Genomic DNA, 24,557 nt, shown 5'->3' with positions numbered 1-24,557 from the left:
CGGGGCAAGTGTCACACTGGAAAATAGTTTGCTTTCTTATTCCCTTTTTATAGCAAACTTTGCACCTTTTTTGTGTCCTGCCCTTTTTTCCAGTGGAGGGGATTTCATCAGGAAAATGCTGCCCTGGTACAATACGGGGGCCAGTACTAGAAGTACTGGGGCCCTCTGCCTGCCTCTCCCAAATATTAGGCCCTTTATGACTTCCTCTTGAAAGTGCATAAATGTCCCCCTCTGGCCGGCAGAACGGAATAGCACGTAAGCGTTATACAGTGCCATCTGGATGATATACACGGCCAGCTTCTTGTACCAGATTTTTGTTTTCCGCAGGGCACTGTACGGCTTCAGTACCTGATCTGAAAGATCCACTCCGCCCATGTACCTATTGTAATCCAGGATACAATTAGGTTTTGAGGTGTGGGTACTGGTACCTCGTACAGGGACGGAGGTGGTACTGTCTCCGTGAATTGTTGTCAGTATAAGGACATCCCTCTTGTCCTTATATTTGACCAACAACATATTTTCGGTGCATATTCCCCTGCTTTCACCCCTTCTCATTACTTGGGCAATGTGCGTTTTTGGGAGGCCTCTTTGGTTCTTGCGCACAGTACCGCAAGCTGCTGTACCTCTTGAACCAAGGGCCTTAAACAGGGGGATGCTGGTGTAAAAGTTATCCACATAGAGGTGATAACCTTTATCCAGGAAGGGGTGCACTAAATCCCAGACAATTTTTCCACTAACACCTACGAGGGAGGGGGGGCATTCTGGCGGTTCAATTCTTGAATCCTTCCCTTCATAAACCCTAAACCTGTGAGTGTACCCTGAGGTGCTTTCACACAGCTTATACATTTTTATGCCATACCTTGCCCTCTTACTGGGAAGGTACTGGCGGAATTTAACCCTTCCTTTAAAATGTATAAGGGACTCGTCTATGCAAATGAATTTATCTGGGATGTACATGTCTTCAAATTTGGCACTGAAATGATCAATGACCGGCCTGACTTTGAATAGCCGGTCAAAGGTGGGATCATCTCTGGGTGGGCACTGTGCATTATCGTTGTAATGCAAAAATTTAAGGATCGTCTCAAATCGAGCCCGGGGCATGGCCATACGGTAAAATGGGGTGCTGTACAGAACATCTGTACTCCAATATTGCCTAATTTCTGGCTTTTTTACTATGCCCATATGAAACACCAGACCCCAAAACGTCATCATCTCTACTGCATCTACAGGGGTCCACCTAGCAAATGATGACGTGGGGTTTTGAGCAATAAACTGCTGGGCATATAAATTAGTTTGGTCCACCATTAAATTTATAAAATCATCAGAGAAAAATAATTTGAAAAAGTCAATTTCTCTGAGACCTGTGGAATCAAATTGGATTCCTGGCATGGCCAAAAACTCAGGAACCTGGGGCTCAAAATTGTCTGGTGGTGGGGTCCATACGAGATCAATTATTGGGGGGGGGTTTCAGCTGCTCTACGGGGGCGTCTTTGAGGGGGTCCCTCATCACCAGAGGAGGAAGAGGAGCTTAAGGCGAATCCTTCAAATTCCCCGCTTGCATCACTGGCTGTGTCAGAGTCAGAAGCAAGCATGGCATATGCCTCCTCCGCTGAATACATTCTTCTGGATGACTGGGATGACATTTGGGATGACATTTGGGATGCCATTTTTATTTTTGTGTTACTGGTAGTGAAATGTTTCAACACGTGTATAGTGTAGGGGGGGGTACAAACTTTATTTCAACCCGGTGGGTATGTAGTGTGTAGTGTGTATGTAGTGCAGAAAAAAAAAAATACTTTATACAAAAAAAAAATTGAAGGGGTTAAAAAAAAAAAAAAATTGAAGGGGTTAAAAATTTTTTTTGAAGGGGTTAAAAAAAAAAATTGAAGGGGTTAAAAAAAAAAAAAAAAAGGCCCTGCGCCAAAAATTGAGCACAGATGTTGGTCAGTAACGTCCGTCACTGAACAGCGCTCAAAGGCAACAGGAATTTGATAAAAAAAAAAAAAATAGATCAACCCTGTGCCGAAAAAGATGATCAGTGATGTACGTCACTGATCAGCGCACAGCGGCCACAGGACACCCACAAAATCACAGTGTGTGTAAAAAAAAATTAAAAAAAGACCCCACAGCACACACAAAAAAAAAAGGTGATCAGTGATGCGACACTGATTACCAGTGAGGGGCAGCAGGTGCACAACCTTTGGTGCAACTGACAGTGCAACTGGCAGGTATATATAAAAAAAAAAAAAAACACTGCACCCCCAAAAAGTTGCTGATCACCTCAGATATAGTGATCAGCACAAAAGGCGGGGGCAGCAGACACAAAATTTAGCACTCTCTATCACTCTCTGTCACTATCTCTCTCTATCTCTCTATCTCTCACTATCTAACACTCTATGACACTGCAGCAGCAGCAGTGACAGGTATATATATATATAAAAAAAAACCTGCGCCCCCAAAAAGTTGCTGATCAGTTAATTTATACTGATCAGCACAAAAGGGGGGGCAGCAGTCAGTTATATAAAAAATATATAGCACAATCTGTCACTATCTCTATCTCTCTCTCTCTATCTCTCTCTATCTCTCTCTATCTCTCTATCTATAACTATCACACTGCAGCAGCACAAAATATAGCACTCTCTGTCACTAGGCCTCTCTATCTCTCTCTCTATCTCTCTCTATATCTCTCTATCTCTCTCTATCTCTCTCTATCTCTCTCTATCTCTCTCTATCTCTCTCTCTATAACTATATCACACTGCAGCAGCACAAAATATAGCACTCTCTGACACTATCTCTCTCTATCTCTCTCTATCTAACTAACGCTATTACACTGCAGCAGCACAAGTTCACAACACAGGAAGTCACAAGTAACAGGATCCAGGAAGCATCCAGCACACTACAAGCAGTGATGAAGCAGGCAAGATATTTGCAAGGATCAGGTAAGTATTTTGCAAGGTTCTGGTCAGTATATCGCGGCAGCTAGGCACGGTGACCGCACTGCACGCAATTCCAGACCGGAATGGCGTCTGCAGTGCAGTCACCGTTAGTTTAAACCCCCCTCAATGGCTGTGATTGGTCCGTCGGTCCGACGGACCAATCACGGCCTTTGGGGGCGGGCGGGGTGAGGTGGGGTGACACCAGTGTCACCCTTACACCCCGCGGTGATTGGTGCTGTACTTTACAGCACCAATCACCTCCGATCGCGTGTCACCGGCGAACGTTATTCGCCGGTGACACAGAAAACGCTGTAATTGGCTGTTCACACTGAACAGCCAATCACAGCGATCGCCGACGGGGGGGCGGCATCGCAGCCCCCCCTGGGCATGCACGGACATGTCTGCTGTCAGGGACAGCAGACATGTTGAAACTGTCACCGCGTCTATAGACGCGGTGACAGTTAAATGCCATGACGTACATTTACGCCATGTGTCGGGAAGTACTTCCCGACCATGACGTAAATGTACGTCAATTGTCGGGAAGGGGTTAATCGCAGGCTTTTCTCAAAACAGCTTTACATAAAGTACAGATAGAAAAACTCACCTCTAAATAGCGTGCAGTATCACCCAGAATTCCAGGAGCAGCGTGCACTTCCGGACTTCCGACAGGCGCAGGTCTGTGACGTCATTCTCAATCCAGCAGGTTGCCTAGGCAACCGTATGCTCTACAAGCTGGAACAATAAAGTTGTGTTTGAATGCAAAAGAAAAAAATGAACTAGTTTAAATCTATGTCCTCTAGCGGACCAATGTGAATACGACCCACACAACCAAGGCATGGGATATAATGAAAAAACCCAATAATGTAGAAAAAACCTATAATGAAACTGGATAGAATAAAAGCCGATATGGATCCTGCTACACTGAAATCCAAACGTGACACTGCAAACCATATAGAGTGAAAAAACAAAAAAAATGAAAACATGCAGGATATAAATCAGCTTGTACATCACTCAAAGGGCTGACTCTGATATTATACTGTCAGACCAAAAAATAAATAAATTAGTACACAAACAACTTACTAACATAAATACATCATATAATGCCTAATAACATATAAACAATTAGTGCGTGATTATAGAGTGCATATTACTCACTAAACCACCTCTTAGGCTAAATCCTGTGTGCACCCCCAATGATGACCTCAACCTATCTGAGTGTCATAACGTTAAGCACTTGAACACCACCACCCCAACTTCCCACACAGTTAAACTACTGCAACTACCTCTGTGTGACTGTGGGGTGTATTTCAAAGGAAACAGTGGAGTCCCAACTGTTCATTCAACCCCTTGGGGGCCAAACAATCCAGCTTGAAAATCCACCGCGTCCCGAGTTGGAGTAATTTTCTACCCCTATCACCTCCCCTTACCAAAGGGGGGACATGGTCAATTACCATGCATCGAGCTGAAGCCAGGGGGTGCTGGGCTTGGGCAAAATGCCGTGCCAGTGGCTGATCACTGGAGCCCTTTTTGAGGGCAGCCCGGATCGCCGACCGATGTGCTGCCATGCGTTCCCGGAACTGCCTCTCCGTTTTACCCACGTACATCCGTGAGCATGGGCAGGAGATAATGTACACTACATAACTGGAAGTACATGTTAGATAGAATTTGATGGGAAATCTTTTTCCCGTGTAGGGATGGCACACTGTAGTTCCAGCAAGCATGGAACTACATGTTGTGCAATTTGGGCACTTAAAGCAGCCTTTTTTGGTGGTGGTTAGGAATGTGGTTTTGGTACTCTTACCCCAATTGGTGATATCTGTCCTGACTAAGTAATCCTTCAGATTTCTACCCCTTTTGTATGCTGGCATTATACGGCTTTGATTTAAATTTAACCCTGGATCACTAGCTATGATCGGCCAGAATTTCTTAGCTGTTTTAACCTTTTCAGGGGACTGATGGGAAAACTGAACGACCCAAACCAGTTTTTCTGCTTGATTTTTAGTCGGGACTTTGGGGGCCAACAATTCCTGTCTGGTTTTAACAAGGGCCTTCTGGCATTGGGTATTGAGGTCTTTCTGAAGATAACCCCTATCACGAAATTTTTTAGCCATGACCTCTAGCTCATGGCGGGCAGTCTCTGGGTCACTAACAATACGTAGGACCCGAAGAAATTGACTGTATGGTAGAGATTGTTTGCTGTGAGTGGGGTGGGCACTTGATGCCAGTAAAAAATTATTGCGGTCTGTAGGTTTTCTAAAGATGTTGGTGGTTATACCTGAGGGGCCAAGGGTAATTGCTACGTCAAGATAATTAATGGTTTTGGTCTCAATTGAGGATGTAAATTTTATAGGATGGTTGGTCTCGTTGTGAGACTCAATGATTTCCCTAAATCTTCCCTCAGGGCCTGACCAAAACAACAAAATGTCATCAATGTAACGGAAGTATCTCACGATACTCCCGCTGATATTGATGTCTGAGAAAAAAATGTCATTTTCCACCTCAAACATGTAGGTGTTGGCTAGCGATGGGGCCACATTCGACCCCATCGCCACCCCTGATGTTTGCAGGAAGTGGTGACCATCAAAGAAAAAATAATTTTTTGTCAGTACCATTTCTAACAATTCAAGAAAAAAACCAGAATCAGGGCCCTTGTACTCAGTATTGTTGGTAATTAATCTCCTTACTGCTTGGATCCCCGCATGGTGTGGGATGCACGTATACAAATTACATACATCAATCGTGATCAAAAGACATCCCTCCGGTATCTGCCCCATGTCATTCAAAGCAATTAACAAAGACGTGGTGTCTTTGAGAAATGTGGGTTTATTTTGAATAATAGGTTGTATAAAACCATCCAGGTAGACCGCCAGCGGCTGAAAGATGGATCCTCTAGCCGAAATGATCGGCCTACCTGGAGGCTTGACGGCATTCTTGTGTATTTTGGGAATAGTGTACAGGATGGGTTTAACCGGAAAATCCACAGTAAGGTATTTTCTACATGTGTCCGTAATAAACCCATCCTGTACACCCCTCTTCAAACACAAGTCCACCTCCTTTTTAAAGGTCATAGTGGGGTCTCCCCTGAGTTGGGAATAGACATGAGTGTCCGCAAGCTGTCGCTGGATCTCTTCTCGATAGTCCGTGAGGTTTTGTATTACGATGGAACCCCCTTTGTCAGACTGGCGAATGGTGATGTCATCATAAGAGGATAGATTTTTAAGTGCTTTGCGCTCAGTCATAGACAGGTTCCATTGGTGCGGGTGTATCCTATCGACAGATCTAGTGGACTCAGTTTCCAGGAGACGCGTGAAAGTCTTTAATGACGCATTGTTGCTGAATGGTTCAAATGACGAAGATGGTTTAAACCCCTTGATGTGCTGCGGGACAGACGTAGACCAATCTTGGCTTGGTTTATTTTTGAAATGCTCCTTCAATCTGATCTTACGATTCAGCTGGTAATTTTCAATTTTATTTTGCAGAGGGTCCACTGGGCAGGTTGGGATGAACGACAGCCCTTTATGTAGAACACTAATTTCTGTGGTGGTCAAAGACCTCGAAGAGAGGTTAAATATTAAGTCTTCCGAGACCTGGGAGGCTTTCTGGCTTGTTTTCCTCTCCCTCCAGTTTTGGTGGCCCCTTCTTGTTCTCGCGGACTTTTGCCAGCAATTTGTGCCCGCGTGCGCACCCCTAAAGGGCGTGAACCAGGGGTAGGTCTGTTGTCACCAGTGTCACTGTCAGTGCCTGTGGTGGCTGAATCCGCCGTGTATCTGGGTCGTTGTCGATATGCCCTACGTCTGGGCCCCTGCCGTTCTTCTATGGCAGATGGAGCCCCCGTCAGCCAACCATACACTCTCTGGCACTCGTAATCCTGGTCAACCTTATTACGTTTAGTTTTCTTAAAAGAAATAAGATCATCCTTATATTTGTCGACGTCAGCACTCAATTTTGTAATCCAATCAGTAGATGTTTCATTTTTAAGTTTAGATGCATTTGCATCTGCAAATTCTTGATATTTTTTCTTAGCCAACTCATACTCCTTTTTAGACTCTTCGATCACCAAAAGGAGGAGATCGAAGGAGCACTTATTCAATATGGAAGTCCATTTAATGCAAAATTCGGCATTATACCTGCCTATCGTGGGGACATTTCTAATACGAAATCCCCTAGGGATTTTTTTATCCCTAAAATAATTGGACAGAGTCAGTCCATGGTAGTAAAAGTCCAATTCACGTTTTTTGCATTTGAACAATTCCTGATAGATATTCTTGGGGTTGTCCTTCCCCACAAGTTGATCAGCATCATCGGCAAATAGGATCCCCTCTGCCTCGGACTCTGAATAGCTGTACAAGGACCCTGGGGTTAAGGTCACCCGTTGGTGTACTGGGGTGCCTGGCTGCTGCATTTAGTTGGTACTGATGAGCAATACGATGAGCTGGAGTATGGGTGGCTGTTGTTGTTGTATCCACTGCGCTTACTCTGAGCACTAATATGTAAAGTGCTGAGTGCGTTTGGGAACAACCAAAAAATTAGAAAAAAATGCTGGATAACAAAGGGAGCGTTGACACAGGGCTGTCGACACCTTACCCCCCAGTGGGTGGGAAAAAACGGGGTAGTGGAGTCCAAAGTGCATATAAAAGTGCTGGTGCTGAAAAAGTGCAAGAGACATGAACCAAATTTTTGGTTTTAAGGAGCGTGCTAGCACATAAGCATGTAAAGTGCTGCGTGCTCTAGGAGGTGCAAAAATGCAGGATATAAAGTGCACTGTGCTCCTGTGCAAAACAGTGGCGATGCTGCTGTATTCGAGATGTGGCTGATAAATGGAAGGTGCCTTGCTGGGTAGTGTGAGCCGCATATACTGGAATAGCGATGCGGCAGGAACACTCCAAATAGACAAATAGCGTGATGCCGGCACTCAGCTCCAAACTTTCCTCCTTAGGGCCCCGTGCCCTCGGTAAGGACCCGCAAGTCCAATAATATCTGTGGTGTGGCCGCGGCACTGGGGACTTCAACAACAAACGATACAGGAAGCTTGCTCTCTGTTAACGTTTCAGCCTTTAATCGCAGGCTTTTCTCAAAACAGCTTTACATAAAGTACAGATAGAAAAACTCACTTTATTGTTCCAGCTTGTAGAGCATACGGTTGCCTAGGCAACCTGCTGGATTGAGAATGACGTCACAGACCGGCGCCTGTCGGAAGTCCGGAAGTGCACGCTGCTCCTGGAATTCTGGGTGATACTGCACGCTATTTAGAGGTGAGTTTTTCTATCTGTACTTTATGTAAAGCTGTTTTGAGAAAAGCCTGCGATTAAAGGCTGAAACGTTAACAGAGAGCAAGCTTCCTGTATCGTTTGTTGTTGAAGTCCCCAGTGCCGCGGCCACACCACAGATATTATTGGACTTGCGGGTCCTTACCGAGGGCACGGGGCCCTAAGGAGGAAAGTTTGGAGCTGAGTGCCGGCATCACGCTATTTGTCTATTTGGAGTGTTCCTGCCGCATCGCTATTCCAGTATATGCGGCTCACACTACCCAGCAAGGCACCTTCCATTTATCAGCCACATCTCGAATACAGCAGCATCGCCACTGTTTTGCACAGGAGCACAGTGCACTTTATATCCTGCATTTTTGCACCTCCTAGAGCACGCAGCACTTTACATGCTTATGTGCTAGCGCGCTCCTTAAAACCAAAAATTTGGTTCATGTCTCTTGCACTTTTTCAGCACCAGCACTTTTATATGCACTTTGGACTCCACTACCCCGTTTTTTCCCACCCACTGGGGGGTAAGGTGTCGACAGCCCTGTGTCAACGCTCCCTTTGTTATCCAGCATTTTTTTCTAATTTTTTGATTGTTCCCAAACGCACTCAGCACTTTACATATTAGTGCTCAGAGTAAGCGCAGTGGATACAACAACAACAGCCACCCATACTCCAGCTCATCGTATTGCTCATCAGTACCAACTAAATGCAGCAGCCAGGCACCCCAGTACACCAACGGGTGACCTTAACCCCAGGGTCCTTGTACAGCTATTCAGAGTCCGAGGCAGAGGGGATCCTATTTGCCGATGATGCTGATCAACTTGTGGGGAAGGACAACCCCAAGAATATCTATCAGGAATTGTTCAAATGCAAAAAACGTGAATTGGACTTTTACTACCATGGACTGACTCTGTCCAATTATTTTAGGGATAAAAAAATCCCTAGGGGATTTCGTATTAGAAATGTCCCCACGATAGGCAGGTATAATGCCGAATTTTGCATTAAATGGACTTCCATATTGAATAAGTGCTCCTTCGATCTCCTCCTTTTGGTGATCGAGGAGTCTAAAAAGGAGTATGAGTTGGCTAAGAAAAAATATCAAGAATTTGCAGATGCAAATGCATCTAAACTTAAAAATGAAACATCTACTGATTGGATTACAAAATTGAGTGCTGACGTCGACAAATATAAGGATGATCTTATTTCTTTTAAGAAAACTAAACGTAATAAGGTTGACCAGGATTACGAGTGTCAGAGAGTGTATGGTTGGCTGACGGGGGCTCCATCTGCCATAGAAGAACGGCAGGGGCCCAGACGTAGGGCATATCGACAACGACCCAGATACACGGCGGATTCAGCCACCACAGGCACTGACAGTGACACTGACAAAGCAAAAAAGAATAAGTCCCAAGGCGCAAAGCCCTCCTTCAGCCGGATCCACAAAGATGGGTCACCACTCAACCCAAACGTAGGAAAACTTGCTCTGGAAAATGGACCAATGGGCGCTGGAGGGTAGTTTACACAAATTCAACGATGTTCCTCTCCCGTATAGATAATATGGGGGAAAAAAATACAAAACAGTGTATCAGAAATGTTATGGTCTGATAATCAAAAAGTGGGGTTCACGATGAGGGTAACCATAAGCGTACCATCACTCACTATAAGAAAGGTATAGACGTGCCCGTAAAGGTTTCTTTTTTAGAGGTTCACCCCACGTGCAGTTACAAGGACAACTGGATGCGTACCGTACTCACAAGGGTATACGTAAATATAGACGCATCAAGGTATCTTTCACTTTCAGAAGGTGGGAATACTCTCATGTAGATGTCACAACTCCATGTAGATATATATACAAACAAGAGAGCCCACTTTCAAAGATACACAAATTTTATTCTGAACAGATAAACAAAAGTAACTGGGATAGGCTGGATGGAACAAAGCACGGTACCTTGAGGCTGGGGTATTGGCCTTATACCCCAGTCTATCACCGTCTGTCAGCACAAAATCCCAGTCAAAGTAACAGCAAAGTCCGCTCCTCTCCTGCCAACGCGTTTCGACAGAGGACCTGTCTTCTTCAAGGCTTGGAGAGGAGTGATCATAAGCACATATTTATACCTATGCACATTAGGTTAACTAGGCATACTTCCGCCGGAAGTAATCATAGGGCGGAAGTTTCCATAGATGGAATCTACGTTACATTAAGGCAAATACCTATGCAGGACTAAATAAAATTAAGCAGGACAATAAACATTACCTGCTTATTATGCAGGAAAGTTCAGCTTAATAGTGCTCCCGCAACTAGAACGTAGGTAACGGGTCTCCGTTACCCGTGGAACGCATAGTTCCGGACTCGTGAAACGCATGACGGCTTCCGGAGTGTGTCACTTCCGGAAGCCGTCTGCTTACTAGTGGACTAGAATGGAGCGCATCTCCTTCGGGATGCTGAGCCGCCGTCTCATGACACGCTGTGACGTCAGGACGGCGCTGTGCGTCTAATGGAACGCACAGACGCTCAGTGTATGAAACGCACAGAGTCACGATGTATAAACCATGAACCGGCTAATAGATTATATCCGGAGGGGCCTGATTCAGAGCTGTCTAATCAGCGGGGCCAAAGTGATAAAGTGCAATGATATACAAAAATTACTAGTGTATAAGCTTAAAGGGTCCAAATGCTTCTTAAAGTGACATGTGCATAGAAAAATATGGCTTTTACAAAGTACATAAAAAATACAATTGTATGAAAATAACAGCGTTAAAATGATTCAGGAAATATAAAAATACTTTAAAATGCGTAAAAACTCATAAAAACTCATAGAAACCACTTAAGCTCAAAATCTGCATTCAGACCATGAGGGGTCAAAGAATTAAGGTCATATATCCACCTCATTTCCTTTTTAGCCAGACTTTGTTCTTTATTTTTATGTCTCCAATTGTCTTTGACAAGTTCAAGACCCCAAAAACCTTTTATATGGTTGGGGGAACATTGATGGAGTTCTTTAAAGTGCAAAGAGAAAGGATGATCTGGATTACCCTTTTTTATGTTCCGAATGTGTTCGGACCACCGGATTTTTAAAGTCCTGGTGGTCTTTCCCACATATAGTTTGTCACAGGAACACATAATGGCATAAATTGCATATTTTGAATTACATGTCATGAAGTGATTTAATTTGAACTGGTGGTTGTTCAACATGAGTTCAACCGTTTTTTTAGCAGTGTTGGTGCAAGATTTGCACATAGCGCAATCTCCACACCGATGAAACCCTTTATTTCTAATGATGCCACCTAGTGGTTTCTCTATGAAAGCACTTGAAACCAACTTGTCTTTAATACTAGGTGCTCTTTTGTAGATGAATTTGGGTTTATTAGGTAAAATCTCTGATAAAATGGGATCACGTAAAAGCAGGTTCCAATTCTGATTAAAATATTATTATTATTATATTATTAGATAGAGAAGATTTTTAATCAGAATTGGAACCTGCTTTTACGTGATCCCATTTTATCAGAGATTTTACCTAATAAACCCAAATTCATCTACAAAAACACGGATGTACGTGGGTAAAACGGAGAGGCAGTTCCGGGAACGCATGGCAGCACATCGGTCGGCGATCCGGGCTGCCCTCAAAAAGGGCTCCAGTGATCAGCCACTGGCACGGCATTTTGCCCAAGCCCAGCACCCCCTGGCTTCAGCTCGATGCATGGTAATTGACCATGTCCCCCCTTTGGTAAGGGGAGGTGATAGGGGTAGAAAATTACTCCAACTCGAGACGCGGTGGATTTTCAAGCTGGATTGTTTGGCCCCCAAGGGGTTGAATGAACAGTTGGGACTCCACTGTTTCCTTTGAAATACACCCCACAGTCACACAGAGGTAGTTGCAGTAGTTTAACTGTGTGGGAAGTTGGGGTGGTGGTGTTCAAGTGCTTAACGTTATGACACTCAGATAGGTTGAGGTCATCATTGGGGGTGCACACAGGATTTAGCCTAAGAGGTGGTTTAGTGAGTAATATGCACTCTATAATCACGCAATAATTGTTTATATGTTATTAGGCATTATATGATGTATTTATGTTAGTAAGTTGTTTGTGTACTAATTTATTTATTTTTTGGTCTGACAGTATAATATCAGAGTCAGCCCTTTGAGTGATGTACAAGCTGATTTATATCCTGCATGTTTTCATTTTTTTTGTTTTTTCACTCTATATGGTTTGCAGTGTCACGTTTGGATTTCAGTGTAGCAGGATCCATATCGGCTTTTATTCTATCCAGTTTCATTATAGGTTTTTTCTACATTATTGGGTTTTTTCATTATATCCCATGCCTTGGTTGTGTGGGTCGTATTCACATTGGTCCGCTAGAGGACATAGATTTAAACTAGTTCATTTTTTTCTTTTGCATTCAAACACAACTTTATTGTTCCAGCTTGTAGAGCATACGGTTGCCTAGGCAACCTGCTGGATTGAGAATGACGTCACAGACCGGCGCCTGTCGGAAGTCCGGAAGTGCACGCTGCTCCTGGAATTCTGGGTGATACTGCACGCTATTTAGAGGTGAGTTTTTCTATCTGTACTTTATGTAAAGCTGTTTTGAGAAAAGCCTGCGATTAAAGGCTGAAACGTTAACAGAGAGCAAGCTTCCTGTATCGTTTGTTGTTGAAGTCCCCAGTGCCGCGGCCACACCACAGATATATATATATATATATATATACCAGGATAGGAACCCGGCACTCAAACTGTATGAGGGCAATGCTGCTCCGGTGCCTTCCCAGGGGAATCACCCCAAATATACACAGTCCAAAGGCTAAGGTCAAGCAGGGCGTCACACGGAGATCCTTTTCAAAAAGTGCTTTATTGCAGAAATTGCAAGTGTTACATCCAACAATTGTTTCGAGCCTCCTGGCTCGTCCTCAGGGATGTTGGATGTAACACTTGCAATTTCTGCAATAAAGCACTTTTTGAAAAGGATCTCCGTGTGACGCCCTGCTTGACCTAAGCCTTTGGACTGTATATATATATATATATATATATATATATGAAAAAAGTGTATATTTGCAACTAGCAAGAAAATTCATTAAAAAAAGCTCACACTGGTCGAACATCTTACAATACAGACTAGAAAAGGATCTAGGAGTCCAAATAGACAGCAATCTAGGATGTAGTGCCCATTGTAATGTAGCTACAAAAAAGGCCAACAAAATTCTTTCATGTATTAAGAGGGGAATGGAAACTAGGGACTCAAGGGAAATTATGCCACTATATAAAGCATTGGTGAGACCTCACCTAGAGTACGGAGTACAGTTCTGGGCCCCACACTATAAAAAGGACATCATAGAATTAGAAAAAGTCCAAAGGCGAGCAACAAAGCTTATTAGGGGAATGGAGAATTTAAGCTACGGGGAGAGATTATGCAATTTGGGACTATTTACATTAGAAAAGAGACGTTTAAGGGGGGACATGCTCAACATGTACAAGTATATCAAGGGCCAATATAAGGAACTGTCACACACCCTATTTTCTACTAGAAAGGAATCTAGGACGCGAGGGCATGAGTATAGATTAGAAGAAAAAAGATTTCATTCAGCTAGTAGAAAGAATTTCTTTACGGTCAGAACAGTCAAACTCTGGAACTCTCTTCCCAGAGAGGTGGTAACGGCTGGCTCATTAAATGCGTTCAAGGCAAAGTTGGACAAACATTTACTGGAGAAAAACATCCATGGGTACAAATAAGAAATATAATTTGTCTGTAAAATACCAGAACCTACCAAATCAGCAATGGATATCTATACCAGGTTGAACTAGATAGACGCAAGTCTTTTTTCAGCCTTACCTACTATGTAACTACAGTATGTACATACAATATGCAAAGAATCAGTCGAATCAGATGGTTCTAGTGGATATTTCCCTTAAACAATCTGCGCTTGTTGCTTCTCGCTCAGAGGGCTGATGACCGTTCTCTCACATCCATTGGGATAGACTGATTCTCTGCTTTTTGTATCCTCCCAAATGTGAGATTTTTTAACTTGGCCGTAGTTGCAGCAGACTTGCAACGCTTTTGACAAACAGGAAAATAAAAATACAATATGAGTATTTTTAAAGTGACACAAGCAAGCAACAATATTCCTGTAATATTTAAAGCAAACATAGCTATGCCTACTATCCATCCCATAATTCCTTAAAATCATGTTGCTGGATTAAGCTAAAATAAGCATCCTGAATTCCCTTTTTCATGGTCTTTGCTAATTTGTTTCTTCAAATCCTTGACTCTAGCTGTGATTTCCTCTATAGCATCTTCAATTTACATCAGACAGGTTAGGGTAATTACAACATGTTCTTGTTACAGCCAAACACATATTTGTCTTTAGCTGAAAAGTACCATCTAAATATTTACGAATAATATTGATCTGTAGCACTGACACAAAAATGAGCCTTTTTGGTCAAGCTGCTAATCAGAATGTCTACCAGTCTATTAGCTAGTGAGGAGTTACAAAGATACCCAGTGTTGCTAATATTGATCAACTCTATAATGGTCAATGGGACTCCTAACCAATGCTTGGATACCATGCCTTGAAAAAGATAGCTAGTCTATCGAAACCGGTCGGCCAGAAGGGGACCAGCGCAGTGGATTCCATCCAGAGGGAAGGAGAACTTACCAGGGACACCTGTATTGTTTTACCACCCATGCTGTTATTGTCTGCAATTCTTTGTGGACCATCCTATTTGTCTTTTCTTTTGCATAATAATACTGCATTTGGAAAGTGAATTTGGACCTCATACTGGGGATCCGGAGTGCCTATGGTGACATCCCTGTCCCTCCCTATGCGCTATTTGTCTGCTTTATGTAGACAAATTTAACGGTACGGGTTCTGACAACATTCCTTTTAATTATTAATAATTATCGTTTAAACAGTACATCACTATTGTTTTGTATCATTTGTTTTGTATGGGTACCCCATGTGGGAGGACCTTTTGGACCCGAAAGACCGTTTGATTTAGAGTTTCAGAGCACAGAAACATGCCAATGCCCTTTTCTCTGGTAATGCATGGATCTTGAATTGAAAGGGGAAAGTGAACAGACCCAGCAATCTCTTCATTTTAATTTTTGTTACTTGGTAATGGGCTTGTAATATTTGAGTCAGCCCAGGCCTGAGGCACCTCTGCTTTATCATAAACATAATTAGGCATCTTCATTATCACTACTATAAACCATATTACTGTCACTATCGTGGCTGCTAGGCACAAAATACATCCCCACAGACCCTTATCAGGTTTGGGCCCTAATAACATTTTAGCAAACTGCATCGTTGAACTTAACCTTCAGCTTCTTGCAATGGGATGCAGGCACCCAGGAGTCTCTGTCTTTGAGCTTTGCAGATGTTGGAGTAGTCAGCTTGGACTTGGAATTTCCATAAGTCCTGTAGTTCAGGCATGTACTGCGGTTCTGTGCTCTTTTGCTTCAGCATCTGCTAGATTGTTTTCTCTGGTTTCTCTAGTCTGGTTCCTTGTGTGTGCTTGTATCTTTATGATGGTCACTTTGTGTGGCTTCATTAGTGCTTGAAAAAGTTTTTTGCAGGTGCTGTATTTGCTTTCCTGTCACCTGTCACCAACACTGCTTTTTTATTTATGTATTTTTTTCCATTTAACACCAACATGCATGTGTGTAGTAGGAATCTGATTCAGGCCTGTCAGCAACATTGCTAACAGGTCTGAATGAGAAGTTGGCTGCAACCCCCCCCCCCCCTGACCAGTCTGAACCCGGTATGCAGTCCTCATGGTGGGTTCCTTGTGTATGGGCACCAACAATCTAATTGTGAAAGGTGCAAAAATATCAATATTATAGGCTGCTGTACTAATGTGTTGTGTTTGTTCTTCCCATAGTTTATAATGTTCCACAATGGAAGAAGAGGGTCACAAAGATGGAACAAGCCACAAAGGCAATGACCACCGTAATGCTCGAAGACCTGAAGGAAATGGATCAATCTATGCAAGTGCATGAAGATGCTCACCTCCAGCGATTTATGGAGACTGAGCATGAGCTACATAGCTCTTTCCTTACAGCAATTGTTGGTATGCATGAGCGTATAAATCGAGAGAATCGAGAGACACAAATGGAGTTCCTCAATAGCCTTTTATGTAGGACACAAGGCTATGCACAGCCCCAGCCACCACGTAATACTTCTGAGGTTAGTTATCCTATGTACAGATGGAGCCAGCTTTAACTTTGCAGGGGCTGGCGATTCGCACGAGACGCTCGCGTACTCCTTGGCAAACGGAGCCTGCCACCACCTCCCCCGCCTCCCCTGCTGGTCCCCCTCGTTGCCCCGACCCCCCCCCGCCCGAACTGGGCAGCATCTCCCTGAAGTGGAGATGGGCAAGGAGACGCTGCCCAGCTGCCGTGATACTGGGATGAACGTGCGTGTGACACGCACGCGCGTCCCACTCTATCGCCGGCACTCGCACTCACCAAGGGTTTAAAGATGAGCAATGTTCCATCTGTATAGCAGAGGGCAAACTTTTTTTTTCCCCCAAGCCAAGGAAACATTGTGGCACACAGCATGTCTCACCCTCCACCAATGCCACACCATTTCTCTGAGTATCTGGCTGGAACACCACCAATTCCATGCCATGTCTCTTTGTTTGCAGCTGGAACACCACACCCTCCAGCAACTACTCACCATGCCCCTGAGTATGCGGCTGTTATACCACACCCTCCAGCAACTACTCGCCGTGCCCCTTAGTATGCGGCTGGAACACCACACCCTCCATCAACTACTCACCGTGCCCCTGAGCATGCAGCTGGAACACCACACCTTCCAGCAACTACTCGCTGTGCCCCTGAGTATACGACTGGAACACCACACCCTCCAGTAACTACTCGCCGTGCCCCTGAGCATGTGGCTGCCCCACATAATGATGAGCAGCCTGCATCTGCACAAAGCCTTAACTACCCCTGTTACCAAGAGTTGTAAAACAGTTTAAGCTGGTTATTTTGTTTACATGTCTGTTCGGCCGGCCTGTATTGATGTAATGTTAGGCATAATTTAAATGTGCTAAAGTTTTATATTATTTTTTTTATATTTTGATATAGAAATTGTTTATCTATGTTCACACACAACAGTACGTTTTGCAGTGAAAACCACTTTATTGTACATAGGAATAAAAAATGTACATAAAAACAGAAATGTCTTGTCATGTGTGGTAATAGCCATGAAAAAAATCAATGCAGTTTGCTTTGGAAAAAAAGACCTCTTTATAAGATCTTTAGCCAGCCAATAAAATCTGCTTTTTAAACAGCCAATCATAGCAATTTTTACAAATTTCCCAACAGCCAATTAAAGCTGCTATTAGAATCCACACACTTGTTGGCAGGCGGACCAGGGGAAGCAGTGTGAAAGGGGCAGACACAGGAAATTCCCTGGTCTGAGGTGCAGTATGAAGGGGGTCTGTGAGCTGAAATGCTCTGTGCCCCGCCAAAAATCTGGCAAAAAAACTTGGGTTTTGCAGGGGCGGCAATGAGAACATGATATTTACCCGGACTCTGCATCTTCAAAAGAGTTTAAATATTTTGCTTTATTGGGGTTATTTTGGTTCACTCTTTCTGACAAATTCCTTCTTAGATGGACAAAGCCATGTGCACTGCAGGTGGGGCAGATGTTACTTGTGCAGAGAGAATTAGATTTATGTGGGGTTTTACTTCAAAGTGAGATCTATATTGCAGTGTAAAAATAGAGCAGTCAGTATTTTCCCTGCACAGAAACAAAATAACTCACCCAAATCTAATTCTCTCTGCACATGTTGCATCTGCCCCCTGCAGTGCACATGGGCCCTTATTCTGGTTGGTGGGGTATTATCCTCGTGCGTTCGTGCCACCGATGTTTTGTGTCTGCGCATGTGCAGAGGCGTCTCTGCGCATGTGCGAGCCGGACGCACGGCCACATTCCGCATGAAATGTGTACACTACGAACAGGGGGTGGAGAGGGGTGTGAAGGGCTGTTTGTGCTCATTACCATATGTTTATACCCCCCGTTTCATGGGCATGGGTATGGTAATGCGGCCGTGACGCACGTGTAGGGAGCGGACATATGACATTGCCGGATGTCAGCTGCCCGCCCAGATCCCTGCTTTTGCACGGAGAAATGCCAGTGTGGTCTGAGGTTGCGGGAGCTGGCGGACCACTCGGCCCTGCATTCGATGTTCTGCGACCAACGAATGATGGGGGAGGTTCCCTGAGATGGAGGAGATGTATTCGTGAGAAATACACATGCGGTCCGTTCGGACAGCTTCTTACCGCGTACGGACGGAGTTGGCGATCCGTATGGAAGGCGGGGTTAGGACGCGCGGTGCTGGCCGCATATTCGGATCCGGCCGCACCGATCAGAATAAGGGCCATGATTTTGTCCATCTAAGAAGGAATTTGTCAGAAAGAGTGAACCAAAATAACCCCCTATGTTTTTATTATTGTGTTTTTATTATTTTATTTTTAATTTTGTATTGCAACACACTTTACATATCAGAACAGTCTGTTCTTTTAACATTAATCAGTGTTAGGTTACTGTCAAATTCTTAACTTGTTTCTCTTGTAGATGGCTGATATTGTTTGGAAAAAAAATACACTTGCCAAGTGCAGTAATTCTTCATCACCACATCTGTGATAATCCTTTTTATTTTCGAAAAAACATCTCTCTATATTCTCCAGTGATATTATTTTATCTGAGGAAATGTACTATAGCACCTCTTCAACCTGTGGCCCTCCAGATTTTGTGGAACTACATGTCCCAGCATGCCCTGACAGTTTTGGCATGCTCTCATAGGAAAAAATGTGGCAATGCATGTAGGAACATGTAGTTTCACAACATCTGGAGGGCCACAGGTTGAAGACCCATGTTTAACTATAGCAATCCATAGTGGGGAATGCCACAGTATTATGTGTCAAATGTTTCATATATGTTTCAACTTATTGTTACTTTGTATCCACAAATTTAATAATCTGGTTTAGTTCAGCGACTAATATGCTAAACAGGAAAATGGAGAGGGACTTGTAGAAAATCAAAGTAGCAAGTAATAAAAAGGCTGGTATTTAGGTATTCTCACAGAGCTGGTGATTCGGCGAGATTTATCACCATCCACATACGAGGGTACGGATGTGCTATGATAATAATGGCCCAACTTGTTGATTACATCGCAAGTACAGTATGTATCAATTATGTCATGCAGGGACAGAGTTTGCTCTGTCCCTGTGATGCCAGTCTGCAGCATTATCAGGGAATTTTTTGTGGTGAAAAATACATTGATCACATGTTGCGCCATTGCTGTCATTGCCCTCTACCGTCGCTGCCAGCACCCTCTACCTATTGCGATGAATCTCCTGCACCGTGAACCTCCAGGCATTGCTGGCCATACTTACCAAACCCAAGGGATCAGTAATTGGAGCTCCTAGAGAGCTTACAGTCATCCATCATGGCGCCCTGCTTCTGTGAGCATTGGCGCTGTAAAGTGATTTGCTGAGGAGGTCAAAAGAGTAGCAGGTAGCCCTTATGACCAGCAGCCCTCACTGGAGCACCGATCACCTGACCAAGGTGATTATGATTTTTTTTTTTCTCTATTGTTTTGTACACTGTAATCAGCTTGTGTGGGGATTTGCAGTGAGCTCTGTAAATTTGCCAGCTGAAGATAGCATTATTATCACAGCTCTCACTGCAGTTTTGTTTTAGTACATTTAAGCCCTGTACATATGCATAATTTTTTCCCAATTTTCGATTCGATTTTGCTTATAGAAGCAAAATTGAATCGAATCCTAAACAAAATCGAATGGTTTTGTGTCACTTTCGATCTACATTCGATTCGATGCGCGCTCCCGTTTTCACAAAATCTAATAGAAAAATCTACTGTGCAGCCAAGGAAATATCGAATTCGATCTAGTAAATCGAATGTGTACAATGTACCATGAATGAATATTGAGTACAGATCTAATGCCAAATCTAATGGAAATATCTAATGCCCGATCTAATAGAAAATCAAATCTAACATAGAATTAAAAGCAAATCGATGTGTGTGTGCAGGGCTTTAGCCAGATCACATTTCTCATTGTAAAGCTATGTACACACACTTCGATTTGCTTTTGATTCAATGTTAGATCCGATTTTCTATTAGATCTGGCATTAGATCTTCCCATTTGATTTGGCATTAGATCTGTACTTTTGCATTAGATATCAAATTCGATATAGAATTCGATTTACATTCATGGTACATTGTACACATTCGATTTACTGGATCAAATCCGATATTTCCTTGGCTGCACAGTAGATTTTTCTGTTTGAGGCCAAGTTTTCAAGTTAGGGAACAGAAAGAAGTCATAAGGAGCCAATTCTGGTGAGTACGATGGATGTGGCAACAATTCATAGCGCAATTCATGCAATGTGACTGCAACAATTCCTGATTAGAGAGCTGGTGCATTGTTGTGGTGGAAAAAACTAACCTATGAATCAATCTGAAATTTGGTATGGCGTTGTTTGAAAGATTGAGGTACACGATAGTAATACCAACTTTCCTCAGCAAAACATAGGTACTTATTGATCCACCACAGAAGGTCACCACAAGCAAACGGTCGACATTCACATGGTCGACACTGAAAAAGTCGACATGATTTTTCGTTTAGACCAGTTTGGTTCATACTTTACCATCCAAATGGGCATAGAGTTAGATTATAATAGTGTGTCAAGCGCAGCTAGGTACTGTGCCCGAAGCATGGTGAGCACATGCGAAAGAACGTGGTGCACTTACACAGTATCCATGTCGACATATGTGACAACAAATGTGAAAAACTCGTGTCGACCTTTACAGTGTTGCCAATGCCAATGTCAACTATTTATTTGTGTGGACCTGTCAATGTCAATCTAGGGTATGTCAACTATTTATAGGTGTCAACTTAGTCACTGTCAACCATTAGTGGTTGACCTAGTGTCTGTCGACCTAGACATTGTCAACCCACTATCCCAGAACCGTTTCCGTTACTAAAAAGTCACCAGAAATAATGATTTCTGGCTTGTTCTAATGTGACATATGAGAAATGGTGCAATGTTTTTTTTTTAGCTGTCTAAAAAAATCTCACCAATAATATTAATTAAAGCATAATAGTGCAATCTAAAAAAGTGCAAAAAGCATATTAAAGTGCACATTTCATGACAGCAGAAGGGAGACCAGCAACATAGTGATCATAATATAGGAACAGTGTACTTATCCAGTTGGTGCAAGGTGTATAAGCATAGGCGAATCTAAGGGGTGGTCCGGGGGTACACTGGACCCCCTATTAGACATACCGCCGATCTGCGTGTTTTCTAACTGTTTATTAATGTCAACCTTGTATATATTAGCTGAGCCTGACTGGAATGACTAGCTCTGCTTCCCCTGCCTTTTCCCCAATCAAATTCATCATATGCGCGACCTGGCATGATGATGTCATGCAGTGCGCACACCCGCTCCAGCACCCACCTGGATTTCTCTGTCTGGGCAGCGTAGCGGCTGTGTGCATCCTGCTGTTGTGTGTAAGTGCTACATGGGTGGCATAATGACGAGTAATTGTCACGTACGTCGTGCTCCTGTTCACACTCTGCCTATGAGGCACAGTAAAATGCATTCCTTTGGGTGATCCTGTTCCAGCTAACTAAGATAAGCTATTTTATTGAACTAGTCCTCATATTTTTATTTTTTATTGTATCAATCCTAGTAATTACTTTATTTAAAAAAAAATATATATATATATATTTATATATATATATATATATATATATATATATATATACACACACATACACACACACATACACACACACACACACACATATATATATTCTTACATACAGGGGTAAAAGTGTGTTTGTGTGTGTGTGTGTGTGTGTGTGTGTGTGTGTGTGGGGGGGGGGGGACTGGGTGGAACTAACTTCCACCACCTCTAATGGTAGGAGGAACTGAATTCCACCGTAACCACAGCCCTGCAAGTAATTCCTACAAAAAATAAACTGTCCCTGGGGCTTCCTTTTCTGGCACGACGTATGTGATGTCATTCCATAACCGCAGTTGAAGTGAAGAGGAGGCACTAAGGGCCTTATTCTAGTTCACTCTTTCTGACAAAATCCTTCTTAGATGGACAAAACCATGTGGACTGCAGGGGGGGGGGGGGGGCAGATGTAAAATGTGCAGGGAGAATTAGATTTGGGTGAGTTATTTTGTTTCTGTGCAGGGAAAATACTGACTGCTTTATTTTTACACTGCAAAACCCCACCCAAATCAAATTCTCTCTGCACAAGTTATATCTGCCCCACCCGCAGTGCACATGGTTTTGTCCATCTAAGAAGGAATTTGTCAGAAAGAGTGAACCAAAATAACCCCCCAAGAGCAGCAGGCTCTGTGCATGTTGAAGACAGAGTAAATGGAAGGTGACACAGAGAGGTAAGGAAGCTGCTGGAGAGACAGTGGATAGTTCATGGAGCTGTTGGAGGGACAGTGAGCTGATGGAGTGACAGAGACCGAAATGTACAGTCTACATTAGGTGTGCAAGGGGGACTAGTATGAGCATTATGTGTGTAAGGAGCAATATAGTGGGCATTATGTACTACTGTGTAGCATAACTTTAATAAGGAACACTACTATGTGGTGTAATATAAATCAGGGGCACTATATCAGGTGTAATGTGAATATGATTGTGTTACTGTGTGGCAACATTTTATTTGGAGTTCCTATTGTGTGACCACACCCCTACTTTTTATATTGTATGGGAGGTAGGGCACAAATTTATAGTTTGCAGGGGGTACAAAATCCCTGGTACTGGCCCAGGCTTTGCCTATTGGGGGGTGTCGGTGTCAGGGGAAATTCGTTCCACCTCCTCTCCAGGACAACTTTAAGCCTGGCATATGAAAGAAAAAAAAATGAAAGTTATGTTCTAATGTCTTGGAGTTGGAATGCATACAAAGTATATTATAAATTATAATGACATTGCTACAATATCCATTTTCTCTGTACAATTCTGACCTGACTGAATGTCAGTTTTATTATATCTAGGATTATTTTACTGCCATGCTCAGGTTACTGGCCTGACGTTTGTTCTAGAGTTTGCTTTAGTTCTCTCATATCTATTGTTGCGTTGCTGCTCTGCTGCTTTTTAAGGAATTGTCTGCTCTAAATGCTTTGAAATGCAGCATAGACAGCTGAGCACTAAATAGGATAGAGCTGTCAGAATATAGGAATTACTGACAGGCACGCATTAATGTGGTGGTTGAATCATCACACTGCTACATCATTAATAGTCTACTGAGCAATGTATAGTTTAAGGAAGGGCATTTGATGCTTCCAACAAAGGTAACTTCTTTGAGTACGCCATGAAGTAAGGTCACTTGTCTAGTGCAGAAAACTGCACCCGAAGCCAGGTATATACCGCTAATGTTCTTATTTTTTGTCTCAAGATATAAATATCTTCCAGTTTATACTGGTCAGGCAGTTGCACTGACTCCCTCTGTCTGAGATGCTACTATTATATACAATATTATCTTCAGAGCCAGCCATATGCTTAGAATTCTGATTAGCAGAACCGACAGGTATTTTGATATCTCTTTCTAAAGGATTCTGCACAAGGGGCCTGATTCAGACCTTTATACTAGGCTGCGTATACTCGCAGCCTACAAATCAGGTAAATGTCGTACGCTGCCTCACCGAACGCCCGCCCCCCGCTGCCCGCATCCCCTTGCAAGCATGGATTTTTTTTCTCCATTCGTGGATAAAAGTAATTCCATACTTACATTTTTCCTGAACAGAGATGGCCGAAAAGGGGGCCGGCGTTGACATCATGTGGTGTCAGTCACCTACCCCATCCAGGCAATGACACGCCTGCATTTTTATGGGGACACCCATAAAACAGAGCATCTGCAGCAGTTACAATAGCTGCCATAATCCATTCCTTTGTGACTAGAAAGCAGCCCAAATAGAATCAAATACATTCCAAAGCTTGGCCCCAGCAGCTTACACTATCTGATAATGGCAGTATGAAGTTGTAGCCTGTAGGCCAATATAGCAGTGTCAAATTTATTTCCTTTTTACTTGGAGATAAAGGGGCCAATTCAGCATGGATCGCTAATCTGAGAAGATGCAGTTTTTAGAGAGGAGTAAGCTATCGTCCACAACCACTGAAGAAACTTTACCGTCTGTGCAAATGTGAGAAGGTCTGAGGCTTCCCCTAATCTGTGACTGAGACAGACTGGAAGTGGTCAGCGCTGACCTCACAGACCCACCCTAAAAATGTCTGGACAAGTCACCATTTTTTTTTACCCCCCCTCTCTATCGCTACTTCCACTCGCGCATGTGCAATGCACCAGGTACGCATGC

Source organism: Crinia signifera, chromosome 1 (assembly GCF_055691185.1).
Source record: "Crinia signifera chromosome 1, ASM5569118v1, whole genome shotgun sequence".
Taxonomy (NCBI): Eukaryota; Metazoa; Chordata; class Amphibia; order Anura; family Myobatrachidae; genus Crinia; species Crinia signifera.
This window is presented reverse-complemented; position numbering follows the sequence as displayed.